The sequence below is a fragment of the Vulpes vulpes genome, chromosome 8 (genome assembly GCF_048418805.1).
Source record: "Vulpes vulpes isolate BD-2025 chromosome 8, VulVul3, whole genome shotgun sequence".
NCBI lineage: Eukaryota > Metazoa > Chordata > Mammalia > Carnivora > Canidae > Vulpes > Vulpes vulpes.
In genome coordinates, this window is record NC_132787.1 from 49439815 (window position 1) to 49464973 (window position 25159).

At 43.0% G+C, this 25159-nt stretch overlaps 1 long non-coding RNA gene across 1 annotated transcript in view; it reads left to right on the forward strand.

Annotated features, from left to right (window-relative positions):
* Positions 1–23795, forward strand: part of LOC140599831 (uncharacterized) — a 38106-nt gene extending 14311 nt beyond the window's left edge. Inside the window, exon 4 of the long non-coding RNA XR_012002819.1 lies at positions 23663–23795. This is a non-coding gene — a long non-coding RNA (uncharacterized lncRNA). The remainder of the gene's footprint in view (positions 1–23662) is intronic.
* The last annotated feature ends 1364 nt before the right edge of the window (positions 23796–25159 follow it).

Sequence of the window (25159 nt, forward strand, 5' to 3'; positions counted from 1 at the left end):
TCAAAGGAAAGATTAGAACCTGAAGTACTTCTCCAGGTGAAGAAAGCATGCTAAGGACTATTCATATTCTGTTCTGTTTGTTAAGCATCAGCAGGACAAGCCAGGAAGAACAGTTTCTCTCTCCTGTTCTTATTCCATGGTGGCCACTGAGCCAGAGGTTCAGGGTCTGTGGAAATCCATCCATGGTCTCACAGCACATGATGCCTACAATTTGTACAGGATCAGAACTACTCATTCATGTTTCAGGCTCCGTGGTCTACTGGGAGCTTTTGGAGAGGAAGAGCAGACTACAGTCCCCTTCCTGACATGCCTTCTTCCTCACTTAGCTACCTCCTGGGTTCTCTGTGTAAACATCACCTTCCCTAAGCACTCAGACCTTCCAACGTTTTCCACAATCTCAGCCAATCACTTAGTCATGTGATGATTTGTGAAATGACTGTCCCCCTTGCCAGGCTATAAGCTCCATGCAAGAAAGTGGTATAGACTGAACATTGTGTCCCCTCAAAGTTCATCTGCTGAAGTTCTAACTCCCACTGCGATGGTGAAGGTGGTGAGGCCTTTGAGTAGGACGTAAGGGTGCAGCCCTCATGAATAGAATTGGTGCCCTTGCAAAAGAGACCCTAGAGTGCTCCCTCATCCAGTCAGCAGCATGAGAATGCAAAGAAAACATAGTTGTCTATGAGCCAGGAAGCTTGGCTCAGCACCCAATTTTCAACCTCCAGAATTATGAGAGGTAAATTTCTGTAGACTCTAAGCTACCCAATCCATGGTAGTTTTGTCATAGCAGCCTGAACAGACTCAGAAGGGATTGTGTGACTAATCGCAGTGCCCCCAGCACCTAGCCTTCTGCCTGGCAAAGAGTGGGCACTCGGTACATATTCGATAAATGAACCTGGACCCCCTCAAGCTTAGCAATGGTGTTTGACAGAAGCTCTATAGATGTTTGTTGAATTATACTGGAAAAATACGTTTTTATCTCACCAGTTATGACTTGCTTAGAATGAGCCATATTCCTCAGGTCATGATCCCAGGATCCTGGGATCCAGCCCCATGTCAGCAGGGAGTCTGCTTCTCCTTCTGGCCCTGTCCACACTCGTGCTTTCTCTCTCTCTCTCTTTCATGCTGTCTCTCAAATAAATAAATAAGATCTTAAAAAACAAAAAAAAAAAAGGAATGAGCCATTTCTCCTTGTAATCACAATAAAAGAGTGGCTCGCGGAGCCCATTCCCAAAGAATGATCTTTCCTGCCCGGAAGACCTGGCTGTTAAACCAAGTGGGCGCAAGAGACATGCATCTCCTCGGAAACACGCCAGCTCCGGGGGGCACTCAGGCCAGGGCACTTCTTCTCTTCTCTCCCTGCTGCTGGATCCCCCGCTTCTGCTTCCAGGCCAGCGGCTGGGGTGCTGGGTGTAGACTATTCTCTCAGGCCCAGCTTTGTGGCCCTCAAAATCGTCACACTCCAGCTTGGGGAAAAGTAAAAATAAAATCTTTAAAAAAGAGAGAGAGAGAGAGAGAGAGACATATCCAATTGCAATATGTAGTTCTTTTTTGGATCCTGATTCAAATTCTAAAATCGTGTGACGTTTGTGAGGTGCTACAAATACAAACACGGGCTGGATGGCCAATGCCCTTAAGAACTACAGGGTTTTGCAGGGATGGTATTTGCAGTTCTATTTCCAAAATAATGAGTCCTTCTCTTTAAGAGATTCAAACAAAATATTTAGAGGTAAGTAATCAGAGGCCGACTCCTGAGAGGAAAGCCGAATTCATTCCTTCGTGGTCAAAGACCCTAGAGGGGAGGATTCAGATGAGACTGAAGGTGCAAATTGTTTTGTGCCGAGGATGGATCATTCCTTGTCAGGGCAGAGGCGCTCCCAGTCTGTCTCTGGCCGGATCAAGGTGACCCTCGGCGAGGCTGGAAACTAATGCTCGGCCCCGGCGGCGGGGCTGTGTGCTGGGTCCCAGGGGAAGGTCCCCTTTACTTGGATCGATCGTCCTTTCTGCAGCTCTCGTACGTTTGAAGGTGTCGGTTCTCTATTTAGTAACAGTGGGACCGGGCAGGGGGAAGCAGCTCAGTCAGCAGCCACATCCTGGGCATGCGTTAATGCTCTTCTGACGTCTTGGGGAGTTTCCTTTGTGTGTGTCTTGCTGGTGCGGGCCGTGGCCGGGGGCGCGGGCAGGTCGCTGTCCGCGCGGGCCCAGCGCAGCCGCCGCCACCTGCCTTCCATCGCCTTCACCCTCCGCGCCTTCCCCAGTGGGACGGTAATCGCAGCGAGCCTTGCCGGGTGGCCCTGGGGCGAGACCACCTCTACCAAGTGTGACTTATGGCCTCGGGACCGTTAGCCACGTGGCAACGGGTTGGGCAGCACCCGAAGGGGACTCCGGTGTGCACGCCCCAGTGAAACAACTTACTCTCACGTTCCCATTTTTATCAAGGTGAAATGAATCACTCTCCTCATCAAATGCAGCTGTGTCCTGGTTGGGTTTTTAACCCCCCTAAGACATAGGACCAAGTTTCCTTTCCTCTAAAAGGCTCATTTAACAAGTTTCCTCTGGTTCAATATCTGGTGAATGGAGCCACAACCCAAAAGTTCAAGGACCTTGGAGGTGGTGGTTGGTGGCGAGAGAGACTGACTCTGAGCTCAAATCATCCTGTTGTGAGCAAGCACTGAAAGACCTTAGTAAACATCCTTGCTCCTGCTTCAGCTACTCCCCAGAGGTGACAGCCGAGACCGTAGACAATAAGGATGTAACACAGTTCGGGTTGGAACAGGATCTGAAATAAACAGCTCGAGGTGAAAGCAGACGGTGTTAAGTCCTACTTAGGAATCCAGTTCCTGCTGAAAGAACCCTCTTCCCTGCTGTAATGGCCTCAGCCGGCGACATGTCCTTGAAGACTTGGCTGGGATACCACTTCACTGAGACAAGGGACTGTCAGTCCTTCCACTATCGTACAATCCTCATTAGCACTCACCGTCTAGAAATGTACTTATTTGCTTTTACAATCTCTCTGCTTCTACCGGCCTTTGAGCTCTGGAGAGGAGCAGCCTCTTTCCTTACCGCCATGTCCTTAAAGCCTAACACAGTGGCTGGTACACAAGGTACTCCAATAAAGCCACGTGCTTCTCTGACGAGCAGGTAAGTACCTTGGAAGGGTTATCTTGGAGATTTAGTCTTCTTTTTATTTTTTCCTTGTTAAAAAAGTTTTATTATGGAGAATTTTGAAGATACACGTTAATAGGTAAGCTAGGATAATCACACCAATTCACACATCTTGGCGATGTGTGTGTTTTTTGTTTTTGTTTTTGTTTTTTTTTAAAACACCAGCTGGGGGATCCCTGGGTGGCGCAGCGGTTTGGCGCCTGCCTTTGACCCAGGGCGCGATCCTGGAGACCCCGGATCGAATCCCACGTCGGGCTCCCGGTGCATGGAGCCTGCTTCTCCCTCTGCCTGTGTCTCTGCCTCTCTCTCTCTCTCTCTGTGACTATCATAAATAAATAAAAATTAAAAAAAATTAAAAAAAAATAATAAAACACCAGCTGGTTTAAGTGTTGAGAGGAAATAAGACCACAAAAGGCAAACTAGAGTGTGTGGCACGAGAGCAGTTTACGGGGGGGGGGGGGGGGGGGGTTCTTGGAGGTGACATCACAGGACCAGAGGAGGTAAAAGAGGGTGCCAAGAGAACACCAGGGGAAGAGCCACCCGGGCAGAGGGAATGGCACATCCAAAGCCCTGGGGTAGTACCGGGCCTGGGGTGTGGGAGGAACAACCAGGAGGCCTCTGTGGCTGAAGGAAAGCCAGCGAGGTGCCCACGGGGGTGTGGACAGGAGGCAGGTCTGGCAAGGCCTTGTGGCCGCCACAGCTTTGTTTCTACCCTGAGAGCCATGGAGGTCCACAGGAGGACTGGGACCCTCCACCTGCTCTTGGACCAACTGTCCACTTAGCTTCTTCCCTACTCATGTTGAAGTACATACAGATACTATATGATTTCACCTCTAAATATTTTGTTTGAATCTCTAAAAGAGAAGGACTCATTATTTTGGAAATAGAACTGCAAATACCATCCCTGCAAAACCCTGTAGTTCTTAAGGGCATTGGCCATCCAGCCCGTGTTTGTATTTGTAGTACCTCACAAACGTCACACGTTTTTAGAATTTGAATCAGGATCCAAGTGGATCCTGCAATCCAATCAGGATCCAATTGGATCCTGCAATCCATATTGCAATTGGATATGTCTCTCTCTCTCTCTCTTTTAAAGATTTTATTTTTAAATAATCTCTACACCGCATGTGGGGCTTGAACTCATAACCCCGAGATCAAGAGTTGCATGCTCCACTGATGGAGCCAACCAAGTGCTCCAGATGATTGGTCTCTTATGTCTCATTTAATTTATAGGTTCCTGTACATTTTAAAATTTTTTTAACTCTTAATTTTGAGATAATTGGAGACTCACATGCAGTTGCAAAAAGTAATGCAGAGATATCCCTATTCCCCTCACCCACTTTCTCTCAATGTCAGTATCTTATGTGACTACAGTACAACATCACAACCAGGAAGTAGACATTGGTACTCTATACCAGCCTTACTCAGATTTCACGTTTTACACACACTCATTTGTGTGTGTGAGTGTATGTATGTATGTACTTGGTTCTATGCATTTTTATCATATGTGTAGATTTGTTATATTCACTACTAGAGTTAAGACACAATGGTTCTGTCACAAGGATTGCTTGTGCCACCCTCTCATGGGCACAGCCACATCTCTCCTTCCTCTTCTCCCTTCTCCCTAACCAAGGGCAACCATTCATCTCTTACCCTATCTTTATAATTTTGTCATTTCAAGAACGCCATATAAATAGAATCGTACCATAGGTAACCTTTTAAGATTAGCTGTCTTTCCACTCAGCCTAACTCCCTTAAAATACAGCCAAGTTGTGTGCATCCAGAGTTTGTACGTTTTTGTTGCTGAGTAGTGGTCCATGGAATGGATGTACCACAGTTTATTTAACCATCTGCTCAATGGAGGGCATCTGGGTTATTTTCAGGTTTTGTCGATTACAAACAAAGGAATCCTAGGTTTCTGGGTGAAGTTATTACTTCTCTAAGATAAATGCTCACAAGTGTAGGTTCTGGGTCTTTGGTAAGCACATGTTTTGTAAGAAACTGCCATACTCTTTTTCAAGTCAATACACCATTTTACATTCCCACCGGTGATGTAGGAGTGATCCAGCTTCTCTGCATCCTCTCCAGTATCTGGTATTATCATTTTTATTTAAAAGCCATTTGATAGTTATATGGTGATGTTTCATAGTTCTTCTTAAATCTTTAATCTCAGTAAAAAAGCCCATTTTGCCCTAGTACAAAAGCTTATTATGAAAAATGTAAGAAACAAGGCAATTATAAAATTATAAAAAAGGAAATAAAAATCACCCAAAATACTTCCACCCAGATAGAACTATAGTTAACATTGGTGTATGTCCATGTGGGTATTTTCTTTACAAGTATTTATCTGGCTATCTATATTTTACAAAACTGGAAACATATGACAAATAGAATTTTACACCTTAGTCTTTTTGATGACATTATATGAGAAATCTTTTCCTATGTATCCCATGGAATACTCTTTGAAAACATGTTTTTTTTATCTTTCTTGAGGTTTTTGGAAAAAACATGTTTTTAACAGCTATATGATATTCCATCATATGGAGATTATTTTTATTTTTACTTATTTTTAAGCTTCCGGGGTAATTACCACATACTGTTATATTAGTTTCAAGTGTACAATATTGTGATTCAACAATTCTACACATTACTCAGTGCTCATTTTGATAAGTGTCCTCATAGCCCCCTTCAGCTCTTTTACCCATCCCCTTACCCACCCCCCCTCTGGTAACCATCTGTTCTCTATAGTTAAGGTCTGGGTATTTTTTTGTCTCTTATATACTTTGTTCACTTTTGTTTCTTTCATTCCACATATGAGTGAAATTATATGGTATTTTTCTTTCTCTGGCTGGCTTATCTTATGTAGCATTATACCCTCAGATCATCCATATTATTGCAAATGGCAAGATTATTTCTTTTTTTATGGCTGAGTACCAGTCATAGTAATTGTATATATATATATACCACCTCTTCTTTTTTAAATTAAGTTTTTATTTTAATTCCAGTATAGTGAAAATACAGTGCTATATTAGTTTCAGGCGTACAATATAGTGATTCAATAATCCCATACTTTTACCCAGTGCTCATCATAAGTACATTCCTTAATTCCTATCGCCTATATCCTTACCCACCTCCGCACCTACCTCCCCTCCGGTAACCATAAGTTTGTTCTCTATAGGTAAGAGTCTGTTTCTTGGTTTTCCTCTTTCTCTCTTTTTTTCCCCCTTAGATTTCGCATAAGTGTGAAATCATATGGTACTTTTCTTTCCCTGACTAACTTTGCTTAACATTATACTCTTTATACTCTTATCCATGTTGTTGAGAATGGTAAGATTTCATTCTTTTTTTATGGCTGAATAATAGTCCTGTGTGTGTGTGGTGTGTGTGTGTATGTGTGTGTGTACCGTATATAATATATACCACATCTTCTTTATTCATCTATCAAAGAACACTTGAATTGCTTCCATAATCTGGCTATCATAAATAATGCTGCAATAAACGTAGGGATACATGTATCTTTTTGAATTAGTGTTTTCATATTCTTTGGATAAATACCCAGGAATGGAATTATGGGGGTCATACGGTAATTCTATTTTTAACTTTTTGAGGATCCTCCATACTGTTTTCCATGGTGTCTGCATGAGCTTGTATTCCCAACAGTGCACGAGGGTTCCATTTCTCCACTTCCTTGCCAACACTTGTTGTTTCTTGTGTTTTTTATTTTAGCCATTCTGACAGGTGTGAGGTGATATCTCATTACCATTTTGATTTGTATTTCCCTGATGATGAGTGATGTTGAGCATTTTTTCATGTGTCTTTTGGCAAGCTGTATGTCTTCTTAGAGAAATGTCTGTGCATGTCTTCTGTTCAATATTTAATTGGATTATTTGGGGTTTTTTGGTGTTGAGTTGTATAAGTTCTTTATAGATTTTGGATACTAACCCTTTATCTGATATGTCATTTGCAAATATCTTCTCCCGTTTAGCAGGTTATCTTTTTGTTTTGTTGGTGATTTCCTTTGCTGTGCAGAAGCTTTTGATTTTGATGTAGTCCTAGTAGTTTATTTTTGCTTTTGTTTCTCTTGCCTCAGGAGACACATGAAAATGTTGCCACACCTGATGTCAAAGACATTGCCGCCTGTGTTCTCTCTGAGGGTTTTTATGGTTTCAGGCCTCACCTTTAGATCTTTAATCCATTTTTAATTTATTTTTGTGTATGCTGTAAGAAAGTGGTCTGGGTTCATTGTTTTGCATGTAGCTCTCCAGTTTCCCTAACACCATTTATTGAAGAGACTGTCTTTTTCCCACTGCATATTTTTTTGCCTCCTATGTCAGAGATTTACTGAGCATATAATCATGGATTTATTTCTGGGATCTCTGTTATGTTCCATTGATGTGTCTATTTTTGGGTCAGTACCATGCTGTTTTGATGAGTAAAGTGTTATAGTATATCTTGAAATCTGGGATTATTATACCTTCAGCTTTGTTCTTTCTCAAGACTATTTTGGCTATTTGGGGTCTTTTGTGGCTCAATACAAATTTTAGGATTATTTGTGCTAGCTCTGTGAAAAATGCTCTTGGTATTTTGATAGTGATTGCATTAATTCTGTAGACTGCTTTGGGTAATATGAACATTTTAATGATATTTGTTCTCCTAATCCATGACCTTAGAATATCTTCTCATGGTTTGCATCATCTTCAATTTCTTTCATCAGTGTTTTCAGAGTACAAGTCTTTCACCTCCTTGGTTATGTTTCTTTCTAGGTATTTTGTTATTTGGGATGTAATTGTAGAAGGCACTATTTTCTTAATTTCTCTTTCTGCTACTTCATTATTAATGTATAAAAATAAATTGATTTCTGTATATTGGTTTTGTATCCTGCAACCTTACTGAATTCATTTATCACTTCTAGCAGTTTTTAGGTGGAGTCTTTAGGGTTTTCTATATAGAGTATTATGTCATCTGCAAATAGTGAAAGTTTCACTATTTCCTTATCAGTTTGGATGCATTTTATCTCTTTTTCTTGTCTGATTGCTAAAGCTAAGACTTCCAGTACTATGTTGAATAAAACTGAGAGTGGACATCCATGGCTTATTCCTGAACTTAGGGGAAAAGCTCTTGGTTTTTCACCACTGAATATGATGTTAGGTGTGGAATTTTCATAGATGCCTTTTATTACATTGAGGTATGTTCCCTTTAAACCTACTTTGTTGAGGGTTTTTTTTTTTTTTACAATGAATGGATGTTGTACTTTGTCAAATGCTTTTTCAGCATCTGTTGAAATGATCTTATGGTTTTTATCCTTTCTCTTATTCATGTATTGTGTCACATTAATTGACTTATATTGAACCACCCTAGCATCCAGTAATAAATTCCACTTGATTATGGTGAATGATGCTCTTAATGTATCATTGGATTCAGTTTGCTAATATTTTGTTGAGGATTTTTGCATTTATGTTCATCAGAGATATTGGCCTTTTTAAAAAAAATAGTGTAGTTTTTAAGATTTTATTTATTTATTCATGAGAGACACAGAGAGAGAGAGGGAGAGATATAGGCAGAGGGAGAAGCAGGCTTGCTGCAGGAAGCCCAATGTGGGACTTGATCCCAGAACTCCGGGATTATACCCTGAGCCAAAGGCAGATACTCAACTGCTGAGCCACCCAGGCATCGCTCTTTGTTTGGCCTCACAGAATGAATTTGCAAGTTTTCTTTCCTCTTATGTTTTTGGAATAGTGTGAAAAAGTGTGAAAAAAATGGTTATTGATTTTTTTCTTTAAGCTTTATTTACTTGAGAGAGAAGGAGAGAAAGTACATGAGTGGGATGGAGGGACAGAGTGAGAGGGAGAGAGAGAGTGCCAAGCCGACTCCTCACTGAGCAATTAAATTAAGTCCAACACAGGGCTTAATTCTCTAATCCCAGGATCATGACCTGAGTTGAAACCAAGAGTCGAGACTCTGAACCAACTGATCCAGCCAGACACCCCATAGTTTCTTTCTTTATTTTTTTTAAAGATTTTATTTATTTATTCATGATAGACACACACAGAGAGAGAGGCAGAGACGCAGAGAGAGAGAGAAGCAGGCTCCATGCAGGGAGCCCGATGTGGGACTCGATCCTGACTCCAGGATCACGCCCCGAGCCAAAGGCAGATGCTCAACCACTGAGCCACGCAGGTGTCCCAATTTCTTTCTTTAAATGTTTGGTAGAATTTATCTGTGAAGACTTCTAGTTCTGGACTTTGTTTATTGGAAGTTTATTGGAAGTTTTTTTTTTATTACTAATTCAATCTCACTGCTGGTAATCAGTCTGTTCAAATTTTCTATTTCTTTCTGATTGAGTTTTGATAGGTTATATTTTTGTAGGAATTTATCCATTTCTTCTAGGTTGTCCAATTTGTTGGCATATTTTCGTAATATTCTCTTATACCCTTTTATTTCCGTGGTGTCAATTGCTATTTCTCCTCTTTCATTTCTGATCTTGTTTATTTCATTTGAGTTTTTCTCATTTCTTTTCAATGAGTCTACCTAAAGGTTTATCAATTTTGTTATCTTTTCAAAGAACAAGCTCCTGGTTTCATTGATCTGTTTTGTTTTGCTTTTTTAGGTTCTATTTTGTTTATTTCTGCTCTAATCTTTATTTCCTTCCTTCTACTGGTTTTAGGCCATATATATATATATATATATATATATATATATATATATGTATGTATATATATATATATATATACACACACACACATATAATACATATATATCTATATGTGTATTAGCTCTTTTAGGTGTAATATATATGTGCATATATATATTAGCTCCTTTAGATGTAAGATTAGGTTGTTTATTATGGAGATAATTTTTTAAACTCTTATTTTTTTTAAACTCTTATTTTTGGACATTTATGTTATTTTCAAATTTTTGATATTATAAATATTTCTTTGAATGTCATCCTTACATATAGATTTTTATTGCATTTCTAATTATTTCTTTATAATAGATGCCTAAAAGAATTACTAGGACAAACTATGTAAACCATTTTTAAGAGTTTTGGTATATACATATGCATATCTGAAGTGTTTCCCAGAAAGATTACTTTTCATACTCACCAGAGTGCCTATCTCACTAGACCCTCAACTCCACGAAAATTCATGTTTTTATCTTCACTAAGTTAATAGAGGAAAAAATTATCTCATTGTTTAATTTGCATCTCCTTGGTAATAATGAAGTTGGAAAATGTTCATAAGTTCTATATGCTATCTGTATTTCTTCCTTAATTAATTGTCATCGTTTGTCCTTTGCCTGCTTTTCTCTTATGTTTGTATTTATCTTATTATTTGAAAAATATCTTTATATGTTAGGGATGGTAATCATTTCTTTTCAGTACTTGTTGAAAACTTCCCTTTTCTTTTTGACTGTGTTTTTTTCAGTCATTCCTTCATTCTGTAAACCTATATTGGATATATATTTTATAAACCAAAGAGTGTGCTAGTAATGGAATGTTTTTTAAAAATTGAATATCAGATTCCATGTCCTCAAGAAATTGAGAGTTTAGTGAAAAGCACACACATTCAAATGAATGTTTGCTCTATGCCAATTTGATAAGGATAGAGTTAAGGAAAATAATCCATGGATCTCTGGCTTCTTAGAGGAGGCAGTGTTTGAGTTGGACCTGCAATGGTGAGTAAGAACTGCCTAGGTGCAGAGACGGGACAGGTGATGCCAGGCAGAACAAGTGTGGATATAAAGACACTCATAGTCACAAAGGTACATGGTGTTTGCAGAATGGTGTGGTGTGACAGTGTCACTGGAGCACAGATAGAAGTGAGGTGATGAAAATGCATCTTGTTTCTGAAAACACAGAAACTAAAAAAATTGGGGCAACACAGTAAGTGATTCTACATCAATGACATAATCAGAGTCTGTTTTTCATCATCAGTTGTACAGTGGTGTAACAACTACAAGGAGACTAGTACCCAAGACCAACCCACTCTTGCATTCACCCCCACACCCCATCTTGGCCAAGGAGGACCAAGGCTGCAGAACCCCCCGAGGGATCATGCTAAAATCATGGCAACAGACTCTGCTGCAGAGTCTTCTGTTTCTCTTAGATGGTTAAGGATTTGGGACACATGGAAGTAAGAGAATGAGAAGGTGAAATGGTCTGGCTGTGGGTTGTTTCTCTATCCTTGTCCTTCCTCTTGACTTTCCATCTCATTTAAGTCAGGCTGACGAACCCAAAAGGTTGCTGATCTTCATAGATGTAGTGAATGGCAGGTATGCTCTCTCTGAGGTGATAGCCAGACTTCAGGAGCTGAGCTGTCACAGTCTTCACTCCATGAAGTATCCTGGAGACAGGACATCTGAAGTGTGTGGCATTGCATTACATAGCCTCCCTTGATTGATTTTTCTCTCCTTCCTGCTTACACCCTGTAACTTTAACAGGTGGGGTGATACTAGCGAAGTCAGCACTTGGTCTTCCCTCTGAAATTAATACTTTTATAAATCAAGCTGCAGCAGGTTCACATTTGGCAAAATTAGTTATGGCCCAACACTGAGGGTATATGCAAACTATAAAATGTACACCTATCTTTGCTTATCAGTTCATCTCCTTGTCCTCTATACCAAAAGATGCCAATGCCAATGGTGTTCATGATGTCATTGAAAAGAGTCAGGAAAGGAGAGGAGAGACCAGTGATTCCATGCTGCTTTCACTTGAGTGACTCCCACAAGCCAGGCACTACAATCCATAATCCATCCCAACATTCATATCCCACTGTCCTTACCACTTCCAGGACTCACCCAATTCACCATCCCTAATTTGAAGTCCATTTTTTTTTTGAAGTTTAATTTTTAAGGTGTTCTTTTGTGCTTTTTAGAAATCCAGGTAGCTATAACTGTAAATCTTGGTGATGTTTTCCTGCAGCAGTGGTCAGGCATTGATAGATTGGCCCATGAATGGGTGGAGAACCCAGTGATATTTACCTGATTCCAACATCTTTTGTATATGCATCTCTTGGGAGCCTGGAACTTGGTGTCTGTGCCAATGAAATAGGGGAATGGAGACACCTTTGTAATCTCTAAATTCCCCTATCCTGCACCCCTAGTCCTAACCATTTTAGGTACCTGTGGATCTCAGTGAGGACTTTTGGTTGGGATTTGTTGGGAACACAAGCTACCTCCCCAAAACCCTACAGGAATGCCAACTTGGGCTCTGTCACTTCAAAATAGTGAAGTGAAGAGGGCTTCAGTCATTTTGACAAAAGATACAGTCTGAAGAGCACATACCTGGCAGTCCCAGGCTTTTCCCTTTTATTGTGGGTTATGTTTTCAGAGAGCCTTCATTCTCAGGAATTTAATAACAGGATGTCAGTTGCAAGACAGTGGCATAGAAAGACAGCTGCATTGAGATCTGGGATTTAAAAAATAATCTAGGGCATGCACATGCACGTGTGTGTGTGTGTGTGTGTGTGTGTGTGTGTTCTACTTGACTTTCTCCTTGAAACAACCTTGGCTGAAACAGTCTCCTTCCTGGAATGCTGTTTCAGAGTAGGAATGAGCTCTTAGATTCTCCAGTGAAAACATGGAAAGTACATAGAGCAGCCCCAACAGTTTAGAATTGAAAACAATAATCTAGCATATTGGCATTTAAGAAGCTTCTGAAAAAAGCCAGTCTGGGCTGAAGGAAGAAGAGACATCGGGTGAAAGTAATTGTAAAAAGACAGAGAGGAACTATATGCCATACCAATTATATCAACACTTCATACCAATGACTTCAGTTTCTCCTCATAGTATCCTAGGAGGAAGGAATGATGCCCATCTCACAGAAGAAGAAGCAAGTTTCCATAAGTAAAGTAATTTGCTCAGCATCACACAGCTTGACAGTTGAGGCCACCCTGAGACTTGGCCTACGCCACGCCACCGCCTCTTTCCACTTACTCCTCTCCATTGTCTGTTTTCAACAACACCACTCCTAGAACTCTGATCTGAGGGAAGCCGATTTATGTGTATATGGCTCCTGGCTCTAGGCTCACTTTGAGTTCAGATTATCCTGCAGGGTGTGGGGTCAGAGAAGTGGAGACTCACTACAAATACTTGCATCCTTTTTTATTTTTCTTTGGATTTCCTCATTCTCCTGATGGAGACCAACTATTTCCTCTCCGTTTCTCTCAACAAAATTCTGAAAAGCTTGGAAACAGGGTGACATCATTTGTCTTTGCCCAGCTGCAATGTCTGAGTAATGTCAGGGAAAGTTACCTATCAAAGCCAAACCACCTTCATTTGCCCCCAGCTATTCTGGGACATATGATTTGTTACATCTTAACTTCAACCTGTGCTTCTTAAAAGAGAACTGACCTGTATTTATAATCTTCTTTTCATCTTCAAAGCACTCTACAGTATTAACTAATTAAACCTCAGCAACACCCTTGATTAACTCCTTTTTATAGATGTGGGAAAAGAGGCATGGAAATAATAAAAAATGCCCTTGGCCATGATGGAATCAGCATTCCAAGGTAGGATTAGAATTTGAAATGTCCCGTCTCCACCTCTCATAAAACCACCAGTCCCGTCTCCTACCTTGGTGCCTGAGTGGAAGGATATGATCTAGCCATCTCATTTCTTGCATTCCTTTGACAATAGAGCCTTCTCAAGAGTCTGTCCTTTCTCCAGTGCTCTTTACTATTCATTCTCTGTGGCATTATGCCATGAATTTATTCACTTCTTAAGTCAGAGGAGTTATGGGGAAAAAGTGAACAAAATGCCCAATTCTTATAGTTCCACTCAGCTCTCCTGCATCTCCCTTTGGAGTCTATTCTTAGACATACCATCCGTTCAGGAATCCAAGGTAAGCCAGCTTTATCTGGCAGCGTTCCCCAAAGAGTTCTTCTTTCCATATGTCCAGACAGAAAGCTAAGCAGTAATTCAAAGACAGAAAGGGGTCAGCAATAATCATTTTCCCAGCTACCAGGCAGAAACTCATTGTCGATTTCATCCTCAACACAATTTCCCAATCTTTATAATGTTGGAGGAATCACTTGAAATGTGAGATTTATGGGCAGCCGTGCCAGCTGGGTGAGATTCCTGCTGACAGGTATCAGACTGTTATTAGCAATCTGTGTTATAAATGAAAGGAGAAAGCCTGTCTCTGACGATGTACCAGAACCTTGCAAGGTTGGTAGGTGGAAGTGGGCATTAGACAACCTAAGCAAACAGACCACTTGGTGGAGACTTCATCACCTTTAAGGACCCCCTTCTCTAAGAATTGATTACTCTGCTGGATTGACGGCTTTGGTATAGTTCACATAGGATTGTCACTGAGACAATAAGGACCTTACATTAAAACCCAATCCTGATACTTGGTGGTGCTTGGAGGTTGTGTGACTGGCCTCCTGCAGCTCTCACCCACCCCACCCCACCCCACCCCATGCCCTGTCCTGCCTTCCGCCCCACCCCCACTCATTTAAATCATGGGATTTGGCACAGAAAATCCAGATTTCAGCTTTGGCTCTGCTACCTATTAGGTATGTGATACTAACTTTACTGACTTATTTTTTTCACTCGAAAATGGGATAATAATATTATTATTTACCTTGCATAACTAATAAATAATTTCTAAAAAATTTTTTCTCTATTTTCGCTATTAATGATAATAGCCAATACTTATTGAGCCCTTACCAGGTGCCAGACATGGTGTTTTGGGGACTTTTACATATAATTATTTCATTTATCTTCCCAAGAACCCAATGAGGTCAGCACTATAATTGTATCCATCTTACACATGAGAAAACTGAGACCTCAGATCACCCTTCTAATAAGTAATGTGACAAGGATCCAAACCCAGTCCAGCTAGACCTATGCTCTCGGCCATACCACACAATATTGTCTTTAATCTCCAGCTCCCTGCTGGGCACTTCTTTTGAGGGACCCCACAGTTCTCTCACACGTAACAAGTCTCAAACAAAAAAATCCACGATCTCCTGTCAAATTACAGCCCTTGCACTAACAATCCCATTTGTCAAAGTTACTGTTTGGGGGCTTGAAATTTCTGGGCCATCTATCTTTTCCTTTCTAGTAAGGAGTCACTCTAGCCATTCACTTCTGTCCCCAGATAGCTCTCTAATTCCTTTTGTCACGACCACGGGCAAGGCCTCCTTCCCTCAGAACTGGATTGTGAAAGAGCCTCTGAACTTGTTTTTCTGACTCGAGTCATACCATTGTCCAGCACATCACCCGCTAATTGATCCTAGCGTATCATTTTCCACACTTACTCCCTCGGCCAAGATCGTTCAGTTGCCTGCTGGACGGGGTCCATGCCCTTGAGCCTGCTGCTCCTGGGCCTTCAGAGCCTGGTCCCACCCCTCTGGCCCCTTCTTCCCCTTCCGGCCCTGAGCATGCCCTGTGCTTTCTTGCTTTTGTACCTTGGCTCATGTTTCTCTTTCCCTTTCGTCCTGAGTCTCCTTGCTCCCTACCCACTGAATGGCAGCTTCCCAAGACCCAAATCCAGTCCTTCCTTGACTTCCATTCTCAAACCGTGTTTCCTTTCTCCCAAGTCAGGAAGAGTGCACCACTCAGCAACCTCTGTTTAGACTCATCCACCGCTGGTTAGTGCTCCCCGTGTACACTTTATTGCACCTTTCGGGGGAGGGCGGTGGCTAGAGCTCACCCTGTACTTCACCTAGAGGAGGAAGCCTTTGCGTCAGGCAGCTCCCGGCTGGTGGCCTAGGTCACCACGTAAACAAGCATCACAAGCATCACCCTAGGGTATGGAATGGGCTGGACTCACGGATTCTGGATTCTGGGAGCTGGCGGGGTGGGGGTGGGGGGGTGGGGTGGGCACCGATTCTCCAGAGAAGCCAGGGCAGGCCTCACAGAGTGACCCGTGAGCTAACTCTTGAATCCAGGGTGAGTAGCAAACACAAGCCCCTCCAAGGAGAGAAGACAGAGGAAGCCTTTTGAGGAACAGGCAGCCCCACGTCCAGACCCCACGTGGCCCGGAGCGGGGAGGTGGGAGGCTCCCTGCGCCCAGGGGCCCCAGGCCAGGAGGCCGGAAGTAGGGAGCGGCCAGGTGGGAGGAGCTGGTGGTGGCAGGGAGCGAGGGGGAGCAGGAGCGCATCGGGGAGGGAGGGAGGAGGCCAGGGGAGGCTCTCGCTCACCAGGCGACACCATCTATGGGAACTGCAGAAAATTAACTCTGAGGGCAGCGCATGAATGAAGTCTAGCTGGAGACGCCTGGGGAAGAGATGCCAGGAGCTTTTAAGGGCCTGGGCAACGGCTGGGTGAGGGCCAGGGTGGTCAGATGATAAGAGGCAGCATAAGGAGGATGTGGCCGACCGTAGCATCTGGTGAGCAAGGAACTGAGAATGATGACTGAGGGGCTTTTGGTTTTTGGTTTTTAAAGATTTCATTTATTTATTCATAAATAATGTGAGAGATACAGAGAGGCAGAGACACAGGCAGAGGGAGAAGCAGGCTCCCCGCGGGAGCCCGATGCGGGACTCGATCCCGGGACCCCGGGATCACGCCCTGGGCGAAAAGCAGATGCTCCACGGGTGAGCCACCCAGGGGCCTCTGATGACTGAGGCTTTCCCTTGAGGGGCCCAATAAAGCAGGGAGACAGGAGGGCCGGTCGCTGTGGCTCTGGCTGCCGCTGTCATCCGGGCTGTTGGGTCCAGTAGGTACGACGTTTCATGTGACAGGTGCTTGTTGGGCACGGATAAGGAGAGGCGGAGTGGCAGGTAACTACCTCCAGTGCATCTCTCAGTGCCCTGCACCTGGTGGGTTCTCAGCAGGTGGCCACGTGGCCGTGGAGAAACTGAGCATAGAGCAGGCAGGAAGCAGGACATGAATGAGCCCATGCCCAAGGAGGACCGGGCCCCTACCCTCGGTGTGGAGGTCCCCGGTGTGTCCTGATGCCCCTAGGGACGACAGATAGCACAGAGCACATGCCAAGGGCCCTCAGGTAGGTCAGCCTGGGTGTCCTCTACACTGAGTCTGCTCTGATGTCATCCGAGGGCCTGTAGGCCTGGGGGGACTCAGACCCCTGCTCTTGGGTGTGACCCTGAGGACACAGCACCAGGCCGGTGAGGTTGCCCTCCAAAACGATGAATACTAGGGATTTCCAGGCCAAGATATGCAGACCTCACATGATTATTCTAAACAAGACATGTGTATTTAGTACATTTGGGTTTCTTTACCCCAAGAAGCATGAAATACGCCCCGACAAACCCTAACCGGCACCATTTGTACAAACTTTTTCTGATATCTCCTGAACAACATTCTCAATTAATCCCAGAAACCTGGGGTTGAGGAAAGGGAGAGGGCAGAAGGAGGGAGGGAGACAGTAGGAAGAAATAAAAATCCAACTGAGGGAACCTGGAGCCCTGGTCTGACCCCCCAGCAGGCCCAGCCCTCACAGCTCGGTCAGCAGCTGAGTGATGTCCTGTGACATGAACTTTAAATATTAGCGGATGTGTTTCAGCAGCACAGCCCAGAGCCATTCATTTCCTTGGCGTTTTTTCGTACTTCGTTGCTGCCAAGCATTCCCAGGACTTTCACAGTAATAGAAAATTGGCAGGACAAGATTTTAGGCCTGCGTGACTCTAGTTACAGACAGTGTCGGGCAATATTTATAAAGGTATAGACCCCATGCACACAGGTCCAACAGATGCTATTTGAAAGATGAGAACGCAGTTTGCTCACTTTCACTGTTTTTTTCTGTGGCTAGATTCTTTTTTTTTTTTAATAATAAATTTATTTTTATTGGTGTTCAATTTACCAACATACAGAATAACACCCAGTGCTCATCCCGTCAAGTGACCCCCTCAGTGCCCGTCACCCATTCACCCCCACCCCCTGCCCTCCTCCCCTTCCATCACCCCTAGTTCGTTTCCCAGAGTTAGGAGTCTTCATGTTCTGTCTCCCTTCCTGATATTTCCCACTCATTTCTTCTCCCTTCCCTTATATTCCCTTTCACTATTATTTATATTCCCCAAATGAATGAGAACATACACTGTTTGTCCTTCTCCGATTGACTTACTTCACTCAGCATAATACCCTCCAGTTCCATCCACGTTGAAGCAAATGGTGGGTGTTTGTCATTTCTAATGTGCGGCTAGATTCTAATCACCGTGGCAATAGTGTGCTCAAGGGGCACGTTTCCAACTGTGATGTAAATGGCATTCCGTGTGATGTATGCATTTACCCTCCACAGTGATGCAGAGAGGAAGAAATAACATATACTTAGAGTACGATGGGCACTTTATAAATTTTATTGAACTGATTACAAGTATGGGATGCAGTTTATCTGGAAATACCTGTTTTGCTTTGGAATATTATAAGGCTTCTCCTCTTAAAGCCAAGGTTTTTCTCTTAAAGCCAAGATGATACATAAGCTGCTGATAGATATCACCCTCTAACAGAATTCCTCTATTTTATAGATTAAAAATCTGATAAGTGATGCATAGTTAGTACTTTCTTGGTTGTGAGTGACATAAGATCTAATATAAAGTGACATAAGCAAAAATGGGATTTGTTGGCTTCTAGAAATGAAACCTCCATGGGGCAAGCATGGTTTCAGAGGTGTCTGGATTCAGATCTCTCTCTCTCTCTCTCTCTCTCTCTCTCTTTCTCTTTTTAGGATTTTATTTATTCATGAGAGACACACACACACAGAGACACAGGCAGAAGGAGAAGCAGGCTCTTTGCGGGGGGTCTAATGTGGGACTTGATCTCAGGACCCCAGGATCATGACCTGAACCAAAGGCAGATGCTTACCCACGAGCCCCTGGGTGCCCCTAGATTCAGACCTCAGGGGTGCACCTTACGTGGCTGCCTGCCATGAGGGCACATTGGGGAAAATGGCAGGGCACACCCCAACCCCAAAGTCTTATGGCATTTCACTGACTGTACCAGGGTCACATGACCATCCTTGCAGCTAGAAGGTACCTGTGGCTTAACCTAGGTCATGTGCCTGAGCCACGGAGCCAAGCGTGGGAGCCAGCGCATCACTCCAAGTACAAGGCCTGTGTGGAGAGGAGAGGCAGCTGCCTCGAGCACGGCTGAGGTGTGATGTGCAAAGCAGGGGGACTAAATCCTGAGTGGGGGTGGGGAAGGGGGAACAGTAAGTGGCCTTGCTACCATTTGTGTGTAGTCTTTGAATTAAAATTTTAAAATAGCCTGTGGACCCCCCTAGGTAAAACCTGCCCCCACTTGGAGGAGTTGTCCCTGGTAGAAAAAAACGTAATTAGACTTGGCAGTGGTTTGAGGAAAGGTGAAGGATGCCTTGTGTTTCCCCATTGGTGCCCCGGTCTCCTTCCTTACTACTGGCGTCACACTCAGACCCTCGCAGTGTCTTCTTCAGAACAAAGTATTTAACAAAGATTTCTTTCTGGTTCCTGTGAGGAGGTTAATGGAGCCTTAGCTTCCCCAGTGAATCCTGAAAAGTCTTATTTACTTCCCCACCTCGCTCACCCACCTTCCTGACAATTTTGGTGCTACCTTAACCTGAGAACACAGCTGCTTTCCCACATTGCTTGTGTTTCTTGTTTGAGACACTTGTCCTGTTGTTTATTTTTCATCTGGATGTCCGGCCAGAACCACATGCAAGTCAGACACTTTACTACCTCTCTGTTCCGAATACATTCTATTTCTTTTGCCTTTCATCATTATCATCATTATTTTGCATCCTTCGGACCCTTGGTGTTAATTTCCCACTTGCCTCCTGGTCATCAATAGAGATAATGCATCCATACCCCTCAACCATATCCCCGGATTTGACTCAACCACTCAATGACATCCATTTGTCAGCTGAAAATCAATGTTCCTCAAAAACTGTTGGAAATGCCTGTGTGACCATGCATGTTGACTGTCAGGGGCAAGAATCAGTGCTGCGACACACAGCGCGATGTCACAGTTACTCCCAGGAGCACAGCATGTCCTCCTGGCCAGCAAATCTCCCTCCTGCCATTCAGAAATTCTCACTTTGTTCAGTTAAGGTTCTGTCACCGTACTTTTTGAAAAATTACATGGACCCACTTCTATTCTCATTCATCCAGAATCAACTAGAATGGTTAAGTGAACTCCCTGGATTTGCCATTTATGAGTCACATTCTTTTGTCACCTAGTAAGATGCTTTATTCTCTCTTGCCTTGGCTAGAAACACAGAAAAGAGGACAAAAATGTCTGCCACCTTATTTATAAATTTTAATGTGTTGTATTAGTTATCTCTTGCCTTAACAAGCCATGCCAGCATCTAGTGGCTTGAAACAACCACCAATTTATTTGTTCATTGTTCTGCAAGTTGGCAATTAGGGCTGGTCTCAGCTGGTCTCTGCTAGTCTCTTCTGAGGCTTCTTTTGCCTGGGGCTGTTCATGTGGCTGCAATCAACGGGCATCTCAGGTAGGATCTGATAGTCTAAGAAGCACCACTCATATGTATGGAGGTTGTGCTGGCTGTGGGCTAAGTCACTGTCTCCAGCAGGCCAGCCTAGGTTTCCTCACATGGTACAGGGAGAGTTCCCAGCAGCAAGAGAGTCAAGCCTACCCTGCTTCAGTCATCTGCTTGTATCAAATTTGCTAATATTCCCTTGGCCAAGCAAGTCATATGACCAAATCCAGGGTCAGTATTGGAGGGTACCATCCAAAGGCCTGAGTGTGGGGAGGCAGGATCCTTCAAGGACCCTTACTGTAAAAATTTATCACATGAGTTAAACATCTAGATCATATCTTTAACTGAAAAACGAAGTTTACCTGGGAAAGTATCAGGGCCAACCAGGGCAAACCATTACCAGGAAGAAAATCTGTCAGAGATTTATAGATACAGAGCAGAGATATCAACCTCTTTTTTTTTTTTTAAGATTTATTTATTTATTTATTTATTTATTCATGAGAGACACACACAGAGAGGCAGAGACACAGGCAGAGGGAGAAGCAGGCTCTATACAGGGAGCCTGACGCAGAACTCAATCCCAGGACCCCGGGATCATGATCTGATCCTAAAGCAGATGCTCAACCACTGAGCCACTCAGATGCCCCAGATATCAACCTCCTATAAATCTGTTAGTACCAAAGGAGCGTTGTCTGTGCATTGAAGCACTACCCCAGTTGTAAAACCAAGCACACTTCAAAAATGAGTCTAGGCCTGTATCTGTAATCTGCTCAGATATTTGACCTGTGAATACATCTAAGGCCCTTCCAAAGAACTTGTATAGGAGAAGGAGAGGCATTTCCTGGTTAGGTGAGCCAGGTTGGTCATCCTGGTCCTGATAAGTAAGGAGGGAATAAGGTGACCAATAGTTAACACTTGCTAAGCTCCAAATTTCAGTCATTACGTGTGATTGATTGCCTTTAAACCTTGAACCACTGTGTGAGACGGGTAGCAATCTCATGTCCATTTATCAAAAGAAAAACAGTAGCTTACCGTCCCCAAGCTCAATAGGTTCAAACAGAAGAGTTGGGTCTTGAACCCCTGTCTGTTTCTAGAGCCTCAGTTATTTATGCTAAGTCCTGCTACTTGTTTCATCGCATGGGACAAACAGATGGGCTCCATGAAATGCTGTCTCTCCCAGGTCCCACCATCCAGACGTGTAGTCCTGTTGCAGGCTTCTCCTCCTTCGGTCAGTTTCCTTCCCTGGGACCTCACAGCCATTAATAGGAAATCCAGGAGGGCCTTTGGGATGACGATGTCTTCTACAGTTCTTACAACATAAGAATTGTTGATGATGGGATTGATTACTTCCTAACAGAGCTCTGGGACCTTTTTCAAGGTCCCCAAAATCTCTGACAGATTTTCTTCCTGGTAATGGTTTACCCTGGTTGGCCCTGATACTTTCCCAGGTAAACTTCATTTTTCAGTTAAAGATATGATCTAGATGTTTAACTCATGTGATTTAAATTTTAAATTACTCCTGCAGAGAGAACTTTCAGATTGCTGCAGCTCTTGCTTGAGAGAAGTCAAACCTATTTCTCATTTTGCCCAGCTCTAAGGCAATGTTATGTTTCTCAGCAAAATGGCTGATAAGCCCAGCATATCCAGTCTTCAGGGTATAAAAATCCTCTGTTTATACCAGTGCCTTCCCATCAAGCAGTGTAATTGAAGCTCAGAGATTTAGAATGACTGCCCTCCAACACATCTTCGTAATAGAGTTCTTCCAGTAATACCAGTAGGTAGTGATGATGATTACAATGTGATGAAGGGAAGGAATTCTGGAAGTAAGTCCATTTCTCCCACAAACGTTAAGAAAAAAACAACAACTCATAGGCATATAAGTGAATATAGTCCCCACACATCGGTGTTCAGTCCCAAGTCCCTGCCTCCACCTCCAGGAAACTTGGGTGATCCTCCAGCACACCTTGAGCATCAACCAGATGTTAAGTTAGGTTTTTTACAAATAAGGTCCCACTGATTTTTTGTCGTCATCCAGTCATGTGTGTTTTGGCAAAGAGGGGCAAAGAAGCGACAGCACGTTTCAGGCAAGTGTTCTTACATCTGTCCTCGCAGAAGGATTGATTGAATGGAAGAGAAGGCAGTGTTTAACTAATTTTGAGGAAGAATAAATGTGTTAGATGGTATTCAGTAAAGCACGATCTGCATAGCATGTAAATTGCACAGAATTGTAATGCAGAAAACCTTATGGTGAATGGGTTTAATTTATAGCATTTCTAGAGACTACAACATTCCATAAGAGTAATTGGAAGGTTTATTTTCCATTTGATAATTTATTTAAAAATGCAAATAGGCTAGGGCCTTTTTTTAAGTAAACCTCTTGACTCATAAATTGATTTAAAAAACATAATATGTTAATTTTTTTCTAATTCTATACTGAAGATGTACACACATCACCCAGATCCATTTGCAAGACCTCAGTTCATATTTCTGTATTTATAAAATTTGCTGTTCTCCAAAGTGGAAGACATCTTAGAAAAATTAATTATTTAATGAGTTGCAATATTCAGATTTGTGGTAGTTTGCTTAGAAATAGCATATAAATTTGGAGGCACATTGAAAATTTAACCATGGCTTGATGCAAATTAATATCCACATGGGCAATGTGCAGCCAGATAAAAAGAGGATGAAAAGAATGTCTTCAAAGAAGATGGGACATAGAGTCTTTTTCACCATGAAGCTTGTTGTTTTGATTCAGTGGCATAATGAAGGTACATGGTAGGAAGGAGGCCTAGATTCTGATGCCAAATCCAGCCTTTAAAGTGTTGCTCAGCACAGAAATGGGAAGAGGGTATCTGGGATTCTATTCAACTAAGATATGCAGGGCGTGGAATGTTTACCAGGTATCCTCAGATTATGTGCATGAGGCAGACACAGACGGTGGCCTCAAGAAATGAAGCATCCAGTGTAGGGGATAAACATCTACCAAATATAAGATAAGATCGTGCCATACGTTGGGCACTTGATAGCGGTGGTGGTTGTGCAGCATTGCGAATGTACTAAATGCCATTGAATTGCACACTTTACAATGGTCACTTTTATGTGATGTGAATTTTGCCTCAGTTTTTTAAAGCTGTTCTGGGAAGAGACACACAAGGAACAAGGAGGAACCCCACATCCTTGGGAATCTTTGCGCATCATCTTTGGAGCCAAGAAGGCTAATGCTTAGAAAGGAAGGAGCATTTGGGGGCCCAACACACTTGTGTGAGTATCTCAGCTATGTTTTGTTTGGCCAGTGCACATCTGGTATTTTGAAGTCTCTACCTTTCTCTAGCCATTCTAGATTAGGACACAAGTCCTGTGAAGACTGGAGAGGTGTTTGTCTACCTTGTGAGAGCTGGGAACCAAAATACCAGTATGCTGGGGCAGGGGGGTTGGGGAGGAGGACAGTAGATTCAAGACCACTATGCCCCAACTAACTGTGTGGCTGTAGGCAAGTTAATTAACCACTCTGAAATTCTGTTTCCTCACTAGCAAATTGAGGATCATAAAAACTATCTCACATGGTTTTGGAAAAGATTATTACCATAGGCAAAACGTCTGGCAGAGAGGAGACACTAATAAATGATAATAGTCTGCTGCCCTGGCCCACCTCCCAGCACCCTCACCTTGCTCCCCTGACTTGGCTAGAACTTCTCATCGTAGAAGTCATTTCCTACAATGTAGCAACAGCAGTGGCCTCATTAGGTCACAGTTACATTGGTATATAGCCTTGGCATGAGGGCCTTAGAAGGAATGGAGTCTGGGGCCAGAAATAAAGAAAGACCCTCTTTTTCTAAGCCCCCTTCCTTAGCACAATGAGGAATGTCGAGAGCATTACCACAGAACCAAAAAATATTGGAATTGACTCTTGAAGGTCATTTAATCTTACCTTCTCATTTTATAGATGAGGAGCTGGGGCCCTTGAGAAGAAGGGATAATCCTGTGAACCATACTTCCTTACCATCCCTCCAGTTGGTTCCTGTTAGAGAACATGCTGGATGTTCTCCATTTGTCCGTATAGATCCACTCACCATCCTTCCCCAGCCTCCTCCCTGGCCTGGAAGCTCACCTCCAGGTGTATGGATTATATCAACTGGCTCCCTTGCCCTTTGGTTTCCAATTGCATTTGACTGATGGGAAGCACCAGAAGTGGATCAAAGTGCAGGAGTCTGAAGTCAGAATATTGATAACCTGAGACCTCTTCCTACCAGGTGACCACAGGTTTTACGAGGCCCCCCACCAAATGGCTATGGCTTCTGCCCAGACCTCTCCAGTATGGCTAGCCTCTCTGGGTCTGCTCTATACCCTTTCCTTTGCCAACTCATGACTTGGGTTGGGAAGTAGTAGCAATTCTTGATGTTGCCACTCCTGGGTGTATCCTTATTAGTTTCCCAAACCCTGCTCACACTTTTGTGAATCATCCCGTTTTTAAGTTTTCCTCGGGTACACAGTTTGAAGATGTCACTTGCAGAGACCCTGACTAATATAAGAGTAAACTCCTTTTCCCTGCCAATGTATTTTCTTGCAGAAGGACCTCCTCTGGAGTAAGGGTCAGAAAGCCAAATCCAGCCCAAGAGC